The sequence below is a fragment of the Canis aureus genome, chromosome 27, assembly GCF_053574225.1.
Source record: "Canis aureus isolate CA01 chromosome 27, VMU_Caureus_v.1.0, whole genome shotgun sequence".
Classification (NCBI taxonomy): domain Eukaryota; kingdom Metazoa; phylum Chordata; class Mammalia; order Carnivora; family Canidae; genus Canis; species Canis aureus.
Genome location: NC_135637.1, coordinates 16,060,407 through 16,069,967, shown reverse-complemented (window position 1 = coordinate 16,069,967; position 9,561 = coordinate 16,060,407).

Sequence of the window (9,561 nt, the reverse complement as noted above, 5' to 3'; positions counted from 1 at the left end):
TCTCTGCCTCTCTCTGTGTCTCTCATGAATAGATAAATAAAATCATTTAAAAATATTTTTTTCCTTTTTTTTAATATTTCTCAAGCATTTAAAATATCAAAATTATTCTTAGTTCATGGGTCACAGACAAATAGGCAGTGAGCCAGATTTGGCCTGAGGGCCGGTTTACAGCTCCCTACTCCAGAATAGAGCTGTCGCTTACAAATCTAATGTAAGCCACCTCGGTAATTCTGAAGTTTTTAGTGGCCTCATTTGAAAACAAAGTAAGAAACAAAAATCCAAATGAAATTAACCTTAGTGATATATCTTATGTAACCCATAGTATGCAATATACTATGCTTTTCACAGATACTGAATATAAAAGTATTAATGAGATATTTTACTTTTGGGGGGAGGGGACCAAGTCTGCTGTGTATGTTACACTTAGAACACCTCTCTATCTGGACTAGCACATTCCAACCAGTCCATAGCCCCGAGAGCTAGTGGGCCCCGTGCTGGACCTCTCAGCTCTAAATAATGAGGTCTCTGTCTGTTGTCAGGCAAGATTGTGTGTGGTGCCTTGACCGGCCTCCTGCTTCACAGAAGAGACGAACTGAAGCCCAAGGAGGAAAAGTGGCTTATCTGAGATCACACAGAAAGTCAGTTTACATGACGTGTTTGCGGTGCTTTTCCAGAGGTCAAGGCAGAGACAAAGGATCCTCTGAGATGCACCTGCTAGGATCCAGGGGCGGTGGGGAACTCCCAGTAACTCTAGGAGGGCATAAGCCACTGGGTCACACATTACAGACAGGGGGACTGGGGCTCAGAGAGGTGGGCTCACTCACCCAAAATCATTCAGCTGGTTAAGTGGCAGGGGGTGGCTTTGAACCAGGGAGGGCCCACTGCCTGCACTAACCCACCCTGCCGTATTGCCTCCTTGGGAAAGGTGGGACATGGCAGTTAGAGCGAGCATTTATCAAGCAACTACTACATTCCAGACATGGTGCTGCATCATTATCCATGAGAAGTATAGGAAGCCCAGCCCACACCATGGAAGCCCTTCAGGCTCCTTCTGGTTGCTGTCACTTGCCCTCCATGCTGCCTCCCCTTCCTGCCAGGAACATCCTGGCTCATGTGACCTCACTTCAGTGCCCTTCTGCCAATGACCCATGAGTTCAGTATCCATGCTGACAATGCCCCAGCACCACTGCTCAGTTCCCTGGCTTCCTCTGCTACAGGGACATCATCCCCCATGCTGCAAGAGGCTGGAGAACAGATTACCCTCCACAATGTGGGTCCAATCAGTTGAAAGGTCATAAGAGCAAAAACAGGTTACTTTCTAGAGAAAATTCTGATTAGAGAGTATAGCTGCTGCCTGAGTTCCAGCCTGCCTTGTGGATTTCAGATTTTTCAGCTCCACCACTGGTTCCTTAAAAAATAAGTGCCCTGTTGGTTTGATTTCTCTGGAGAGCCCTGACTCATGCAATAACCTCCCCCTCCCCCCCATTACTCTCTTGTCCTCACCATCACCTCTAGAGAGCTGACTTCTCCATCAGGGAGCCCAGTGGTCCTGCTACTTTGCCCAGACCCTCTCGTCCCCCACTGTCTCTGTCTGCATCCTTCTCTGATCAATTCCAAACTCCATCAACCTGCTCTAGCTTTCTCTGTACCACCCAGACTCACTGAACAATCTGGATCTCAACTAAGGTGTTTTGTTTAGTGTCTATTTCTCCCATTAGATGGCAAAGTCTTATCTAGGTGGGGATATGGTTTCATTCCCAGGCTAGAGTAGCACTGGCACAGAGTAGACAATCCACAAAAATCATTGAATGAACTAAAGAATGCATTAGCTCATCGAAACCTCTCATTTCCCTTATGAGGTGGGCACTAGTATTAATCCCCATTTTATAGATCAGAAAACTGAGGCTCAGAGACATGAAAGCTGTTTGTCCAAGTCTCCAGTGACAGGAGGTGGCCCGAGCAGGTTCACCATGCTGTCAGCCTGCCATGCCTGCTGTGGATGGTGGGAAGCAGTGGCCCACTCCAGTCCAGAAGAAGCAGCTGGCCACACCAAAGTGACAGCTGAGGCCACAGTCAAGTGCTGTGGCTCATGGCTGTGTGACCTTGGCCAAGTTCTCACTTTGCTAAGCTTCAGATTTCTCAGATGAACAATGATGATCATTGTATCTAATTCACCAATTTCTAATTTTACTCAGCGGCTTCCTCAAAGCCACATTCCAGACTCCCCTCTCCTGAGATTCCCTTTTCCTCGTCCTTTCCAGTCCTGGCCCCCTTTGGGTCATGAACACCCTCCCTCTGGGCCCTGCTTAATGCCCCGTCTGCCTCTAGCTAAAAGGCCACAGGTGGGGAATGACTCCTGTTTCCCTGGTCACCTTGCCATCCCCTGTTGCCTTGTGGACATCAAGTCCTGGAGCCCTCCCAGCTCCTCCATGGTACGGGTTCACCCTCCTTGCAGGCAGGCCCTCCCGACTGAGGGCCTTACTGGTTATGGATGTGGATCTGCGCTGTGCCACATACTTGTGCCTGCACAATCATACACAGTCATGCTTCAGAGCCCATCTGTAAAGTGTGTACAACAGTGTTTCATTCACGGGGCTGCGTGAGAACTGGAACAGACATAAAGCAGAGACCAAGTCTTGTCCGTGGCACATAGCAGAGACTCGTGCGCAGACACAGATACTTCCTCGTTAAACCTTGGAGTCAGACAGACCTGGGTTTGAACCCTAGCTCTGCCTTCTACTAGCTAGTATGGCCTTGGGTAGACAGCACGATCCCTCTGAGCTGGTTTTCTCTTCTGTGTGGTGAAAATGCTGCTTCCCTTATGAGGTGTCAGGAGGATAATGTGAGATCGTGTCTGTGGCATAAAATACTTTAGTGCTTTCTCTGGGCATCCATGAGGACTACATTTCCTAGCCTCCCTTGCACATAGGGTCATGTGATAGAGTTCTGGCCAATGGAAGGGGGGCTTGCCTCCTGCATAGTCCTCCACCTGTTGTCTTCCCTCACCTGTCAGCTAGATACAAAAATCTAGGGATTCGGAAACCCTGGAGGTGTGATTCTCAGTGTGATTCCCTGGACCAGCAGCTCCAATATGTTCGGGGAACTTGTTAGAGATGCAAATTTGGGGCCCTCCCTCTGGACCTACTGAGTCAGAAACTCTGTCGGTGGAGTAAGAGGTATGTGTTTTTAAAAACTTTGCCAGGGATTCTGATGCACACTCATATTGGTAGAACCCCCACCCTGGAAGACAGCAAAGGAACAAGTGAGAGGGAGTCTGGGTCCCTGATGAAGTAGAGCACACCCCTGCTGACCTACCCTTAAGTCACTGAGTTTGGGGGGGTTGCTTGTTACAGCAGCTGGCCTGCCCTGACCAATACGGTTTTTTCCTAATAACTTGCTTAGACCAGGTACTGAAAAGCAGGGGCCTATTATTACAGTGGTTATCACAGCTCTTCCATCCTGGCTCAAGGGTTCAGGATGGGATTTCCAAGGGAACACTGAAAGGCTAAGCCTCCAGGGCCAGGATGGAGCAAGAAGCCATACAGCAGAGTCACTGCAAGTTGGCAAGTTAGACACTTTATAATTGGAAATGCACTGCTGCCTGTGTAGCAGAGGCTGGGGGCAGTGGTGGAGGGCTGGTGCCCACGGTGACCTCCCCAGGCAAGGTGGCAGGAAGCCGGAGACAGGCATCAGCCCGGCATCCTCCAATTAGCCGCCATCCCTGACCCCATCGGGGCGGGAGGAAGTGCTGGCGCTTTCCGGCACTCAGGCCCACCTGCCTGGAGGGCTGGCAGGCTCGGCAGCTGGGTGGTAGCACCTGAGGTCCCGGCCTAACAGGGCCCCCCTTATTCCTGGGATCTGCAAAGGGTTAGTGGATTGGGGGCCGGGCGGCAGGGAGGAAGTGTCAGGGAGCAATCACATGGGGTCAGGCTGACCTCTCGGCCCAGCCTCGGGGGCAGACATGCCATGTGGGGCCAGGCCGGAGCTTGTTTTCTTGGAGTCCCGGGGAAGGAAGTGCTCTAGCAGTTGGAAATTGTCCACTTCCCAGGAGCTCTGGTCAATCCGTCTGGGCCGTTAGAGGGAGGATGCAGAGTCCCTGTGGCTGCCTGTCTCTGGGCAGGGGTGGGGGACGGAGGGCGGAGGGCGTTAGCTGGCTCTGCTGTCCGTGACATTGCTCCTGGACACCGAGGAGGGTCTGTGTGCATGTCCCCTCTGGCCAGCAGCATGGAACACATGTACTGACCGTGCGCTGGTGCCTGGATGATGCTACGCACTCGGGACATCAGTTTCCCCATTTCACAGATGAGCGGATGGATGCACAGTGAGGAGGAGTCCCCTCCCAGGTTCCCACCTGCCCAGGTGAGATGGCAAGGCTGAGATTTGAGGCAGGGAGGCAGACTCTGCACTCTTTCTGTTTTAATTGTGGTAAAATACACAAAATGTAAAAATTGCTGTTGACCATTTTAAAGCATACAATTCAGCAGCAGTAAGGAGATTCACAGTACTGTACAGCCATCATCACCATCCGTTTCCAGAACTTTCCCATCTTCCCAACTAAAAGTATCCCCATTAAACACTATCATTTGTTTAATTTTTTTTTTATTTATTCAGGAGAAACACAGAGAGAGGCAGAGACATGGGTAGAGGGAGAAGCAGGCTCCCTGCAGGGAGCCTGATGCAGGACTGGATCCCAGGATCTGGGATCACACCTTGAGCCAAAGGCAGATACTCAACCACTGGACCACCCAGGCACTCCGCCATTAAACACTAAGTCCCCATTTTCCCAGACCCTGGCATTCACACTTCTATTTCTGTCTCTGTGACTCTAACTCCTTTGGGGACCTCATACAAATGAAGTCATATAGTATTTGCTCTTTGGTGACTGGCTTCTTTCACTCACCATCATGTCCTCAAGGTCCATTCATGTTGTAGTGTGTGACAGGGTTTCCTTCCTTTCTAAGGCTGAATTTTATATATATACATATATATATGAATATATATGAATATTTATATTTATATATATTTATATATACCACATTTTGTTTACCCATCCATCTGTGGATGAACACTTGCTTGGGGTTTCTACCTTTTGGCTATTGTGAATTGGGCTACTATGAACATGGGTGTGCAAATACCTGTCTGAGTCCCTGCTTTCAATTCTTTGAGGCATATACCTAGGAGTGGAAATGCTGGGTAATATGGTTGAGTTTTTAGCTTCTATATTTAAGTTTTATTTATTTTACTTATTATTTTTTTAAGATTCTATTTTTAGGAAATATCTACACCCACTATGAGGCTCGAACTCACAACCCTCAGAGTTAGTTGCATGCTCTACCAACTGAGTGAGCCAGGCGCCCCTAAATTCTATGTTTAATGTCTTTGAGGAATGATCACCTCCTTTTATGCGGGAGGAAGTAGGCCCAAGGATGAGAATGTTGTCTAAGTTTAGAAGTGGGATGGGATGGGGGAAAGGTCAGCAAAGCTGGGATCTGAGTCTTGGTCTTCTCACTCCTAGCCCAGTGCTGGATCTGACCTGAGGTTGGAGAGAATTTTTGGGTGATAGGCTATTTGGAGGGGGTGCAGGGGACCAGCTCAAGGAACAATCTGGGGGAAGGGCATTCCAGGCAGGGGGAGGGGAAGGACTGCACAAAGTCCCAGAGTACCAGTAAGTCTGCCCTGCTTGAAAGCTAGAAAGGGGCGGTCTGGTGCACGAGAAACAAGGGATGATGCCAGTGAGGTGGGGTGGGCAGGAGTTCATGGGATGGGGAGTCATACTGTACGACCCAGCAAGTGCAGTTCTAGGTATTTATCCAAAGGATATAAATGTAATGATTAAAAGGGGCACCTGCACCCCAGCATTTATAGCAGCAATGTCCACAATAGGCAAACTATGCAAAGAGCCCAGATGTCCATCAACAGAGGAATGGGTAAAGAACGTGTGGTAGGTATATACAATGGAATATTACTTGGATATCAAAAAGAATGAAATGCTGCCATTTGGAATGACGTGGATGGAGTTGGAGTATATTATGCTAAGCAAAATAAATCAGAGAAAGATAAATACCTTATGAGTTTACTCCTAGGTGGAATTTAAGAAACAAAACAGATGAACACAGAGGAAGGGAAGGAAAAATAAAATAAGATGAAAACAGAGAGGGAAACAAACCACGAGAGACTTTGAACTCTAGGAAACAAACCGAGGGTGGCTGGAGGGAAGGTGGGTGAGGGGCTGGGGTAACTGGGTGATGGGCATGTGGTGGGATGAGCACTGGGTGTTATATAAGACTGATGAATCACTAAATTCGACCCCTGAAACTAAGAATATGCTATATGTTAACTAAGTTGAATTTAAATTTTAAAAAGTGTTTTTTAAAAAGAATATTTTAAGCTGAAATGTGCTCTGAATAGGCTGACCCTCTGAAGTCACTCTGCCCGGTGTAGGGAGAATGCAGTCTCCACTGGGGGTTTGGTGCACCCACCTCCAGTTGGGGAAACAGGGTTGGGGTCAGGAGACTGCTGCCAACAGCCAGGTGAGAGGGTGTGGGTTCCCACTGGGGACAGTGAGGTGAGATGCAGCAAAACAAGCAGCGTGAGGGTCCTTAGGAATCCCCCTGTTCAGAATGGAGTGACAGACCCGACAGGAGAAGGAGAAGAAAAGCAAGGAATTCGAGTAGTCTTGCTCATAAATTCATCCATGAAATAATCATGGAGCCCTGCCTCTCCTAGGACTCTGGGATAAAGAGAAAGGGTACCCCTTTTCAATGTTGCACGGTTTGACACGGAAATTAAGAAGGGTCACAATTCACTAAAGAAGGCAAAGCAGAAGGTGAAAGTTGTAATCAACGAGTTTTATCAAAGTGTCCTGAAAACTAGTGATTTTAAAAAGCCCTGAAAAACTATTTTGGTGCATTTCATTCTGATGCCCGAAATAGAACCCAGGATTTGACCCATACTTGCTGCTGTGTGACCTCAGACAAGTCACTATACTTCTCTGAGCCTGTTTCCTCATTTGTAATTGAGGCAATAGTGCCTTCTTCTTGGAAGAGTTGTGGGAAGTGAGAAAAGTGTATGCCCCTGCGTGCCCCAAAGGGTGAAACATGTATCTAGGTAACTTAAAATTACATATATATAAAAATTTATATAATAATAAATATAAATATAGATTCTATAACTATATAATTATAAATATACAATAAATATATGATAATATATAATCATATTTTTATATAATATAATATGTGTATATTTTATTTATATTATATATATATATTTTATATATTTACATACTTATGTAGTTATATATAAATAAATATATAACAATATATAACAATGAATATGTAAAGTTTTATCAGTAAATGTATATATATGGTAACAATAATTTATATATATATGTTTATATTAATGTATTTCATTTTAGATAAAAAAGAAAACTAGCATTGAGATTTCCTAGAAGCTGTGGCTTGAAGTGAGGGTAGGGGAAAAGCTGAGCTGACTCCTGGTCCAGGTGGGGCCACGGCCAGCCCAGGTTTGGGACGCACGCAGCCAGCGGATGCAAGGTGTGCGGCCCACCTGGGTCCACAGTGGGTGCTGCAGAAACGCGGGCTCATGGATGTCTTGGGAGAAAGCTCCAGCAGAGGAACTCTGGCTGCTTTTCAGCCATCTCCACCCTCTGTCCCCCTGCCCTCCCCTCCTCTCCCCTCCCCTCCCTTCACTCCCCTCCCCTCCATTTAGCCTTTACTAGTTTATGAAGACGGCTCTGGCCCCATCAGGGCTCGGGCAGGTCCCCGAAGAAGCTTAAACGCGATGAATATTTCATGGCCCTGACTGACAGCTGCCGAGGACCTGTTGTGGGTCTGGCGCCCACATCTAGTTAGGGCAGGGGCAGGCGGAGGGGAGGGCAGGCCAGCCTCTAGACTCCGCATTGATCCCTGGGCCCAATCTGCCCTGATGAGACGCCCGCTCCCAGCTCCCAGCCAAAGGCAGCGAGTAATGGGCTTTAAGAGGCCCGGGGACCCGTGGCAGCCTGGCCACCCAGCCCCCCTGGGGCGCGCGGAGGCTCCACCAGGCCCCGGGAGACCCATTTGGCCGTCTCCAGCTGTGGCCCCCTCCGGCCTCGCGGTGCCAGCGCCGTCATCCTAACGAGCCGAGACTCCGTGTTTCTGACGCCTCCGGCTCAGCTCATCACCCCATTAAGGCCTGACGCCAATCCGCCTTCGCCAGGGGACCCAGACGACAGGGTGGCCAGGCGCCTGCCATCCTGGAGAGTCCGCGGAGTGGGTGCAGACCTCAGGTAGCCCCCGGAGATGGCTCGGACACGGCGGAATGGTCCCTTCCATCGGCTCCTTGGGCCAGGAGGCCGGCGGGGAACAGGCCCCCCAGTGAGGCTGACACAGGGACTTCTTGCCCTCGTACCCCAGCTGTCTCTAGATCCACAGCTGGCTGGGCTTCTCACCCTACTTTTCTTCAGCAGAAATGACTGCTATTGAGATCGCCCCCAGGATCTCACTCTGGCAGGGAGAAGGTACTCCAGGCTTGCCCAAGAAGCCGCAACGCTAAGGAGCAAGCAGGTGCATCGCGCAGAGGCTTAAGAGCGCCGCCCGGGGTATCCGTGTCCTAGGGGCGCTGTAACAATGACCCCAAATTGGTGGCTTAACACCACACACATTTATTGTCTTCCAGTCCTGGAGGACAAGAAATCCAAAATGGGTCACACTGGACTAAAATCAAGATATTCGCAGGACTGTGTCCCTTCTGGAGGCTCAAGGGAGAGAATCGGTTTCCCTGCCTCCTCCAGCTTCTGGAGGCCGCCCGCATCCCTGGCTTGTGGCCGGTTGCTCCATCCTCAAGGCCGGCAGCATGGCATCTTCACGTCTTCCCGACCCTGCTTCTGAAGTCACACCTCCTCAAACTTTTTAAATGACCCATGTGATTGTAAGAGGGATAATCCAGGACAGTCTCCCCTGTCCCAAAGCCCTTTGCCTTGTAACAGGTTTCAGGGATTAGGATGGGGGCAGTTTTGGGTGCGCACGATTCTTGCCCATTTCACATGGCCTTGGACCAGCTCTGTCCACTCGCCGGCTCTGTGACTTGGGGCAAGAACTTCACCTCTCTGAGATTTGTTCAGCTTCCTCTGCCAACGGGGGGCCATATGAGGTGGCATCTTGGATCAGTGGCAGATGAAACAGTCCATAGGAAGAGATCTGGCATTTGTAAGTGGCTTGCCCCTCAGTGAACATTTATTACTTGGTTGGGCGTTGGTAACTCAGCTGATCAAGGCAGCCCATCTCTGCCCTGGCAGGGGAGGTTCTGGTTTATAGTCTGATTAAGTGAGCTTTCTAATTTTTAAATTTTAGCCATGGAAACTCTTGTCCATAGCAGTCTTGTCTATAAAAGTCAGCAGATTTTATGGTTGTTGCTCAGTATGAAAGGCAAATAGGGGACCTGGTAGCCTGGACTTGCCCCCAACCCCACCCCTCTGACCTCCCCAAGCCCTCCGTCACACTCAGTTTGAAAGTATAGGTCTAGGGGACCCTGGGTGGCTCAGCGGCTGAGCATCTGCCT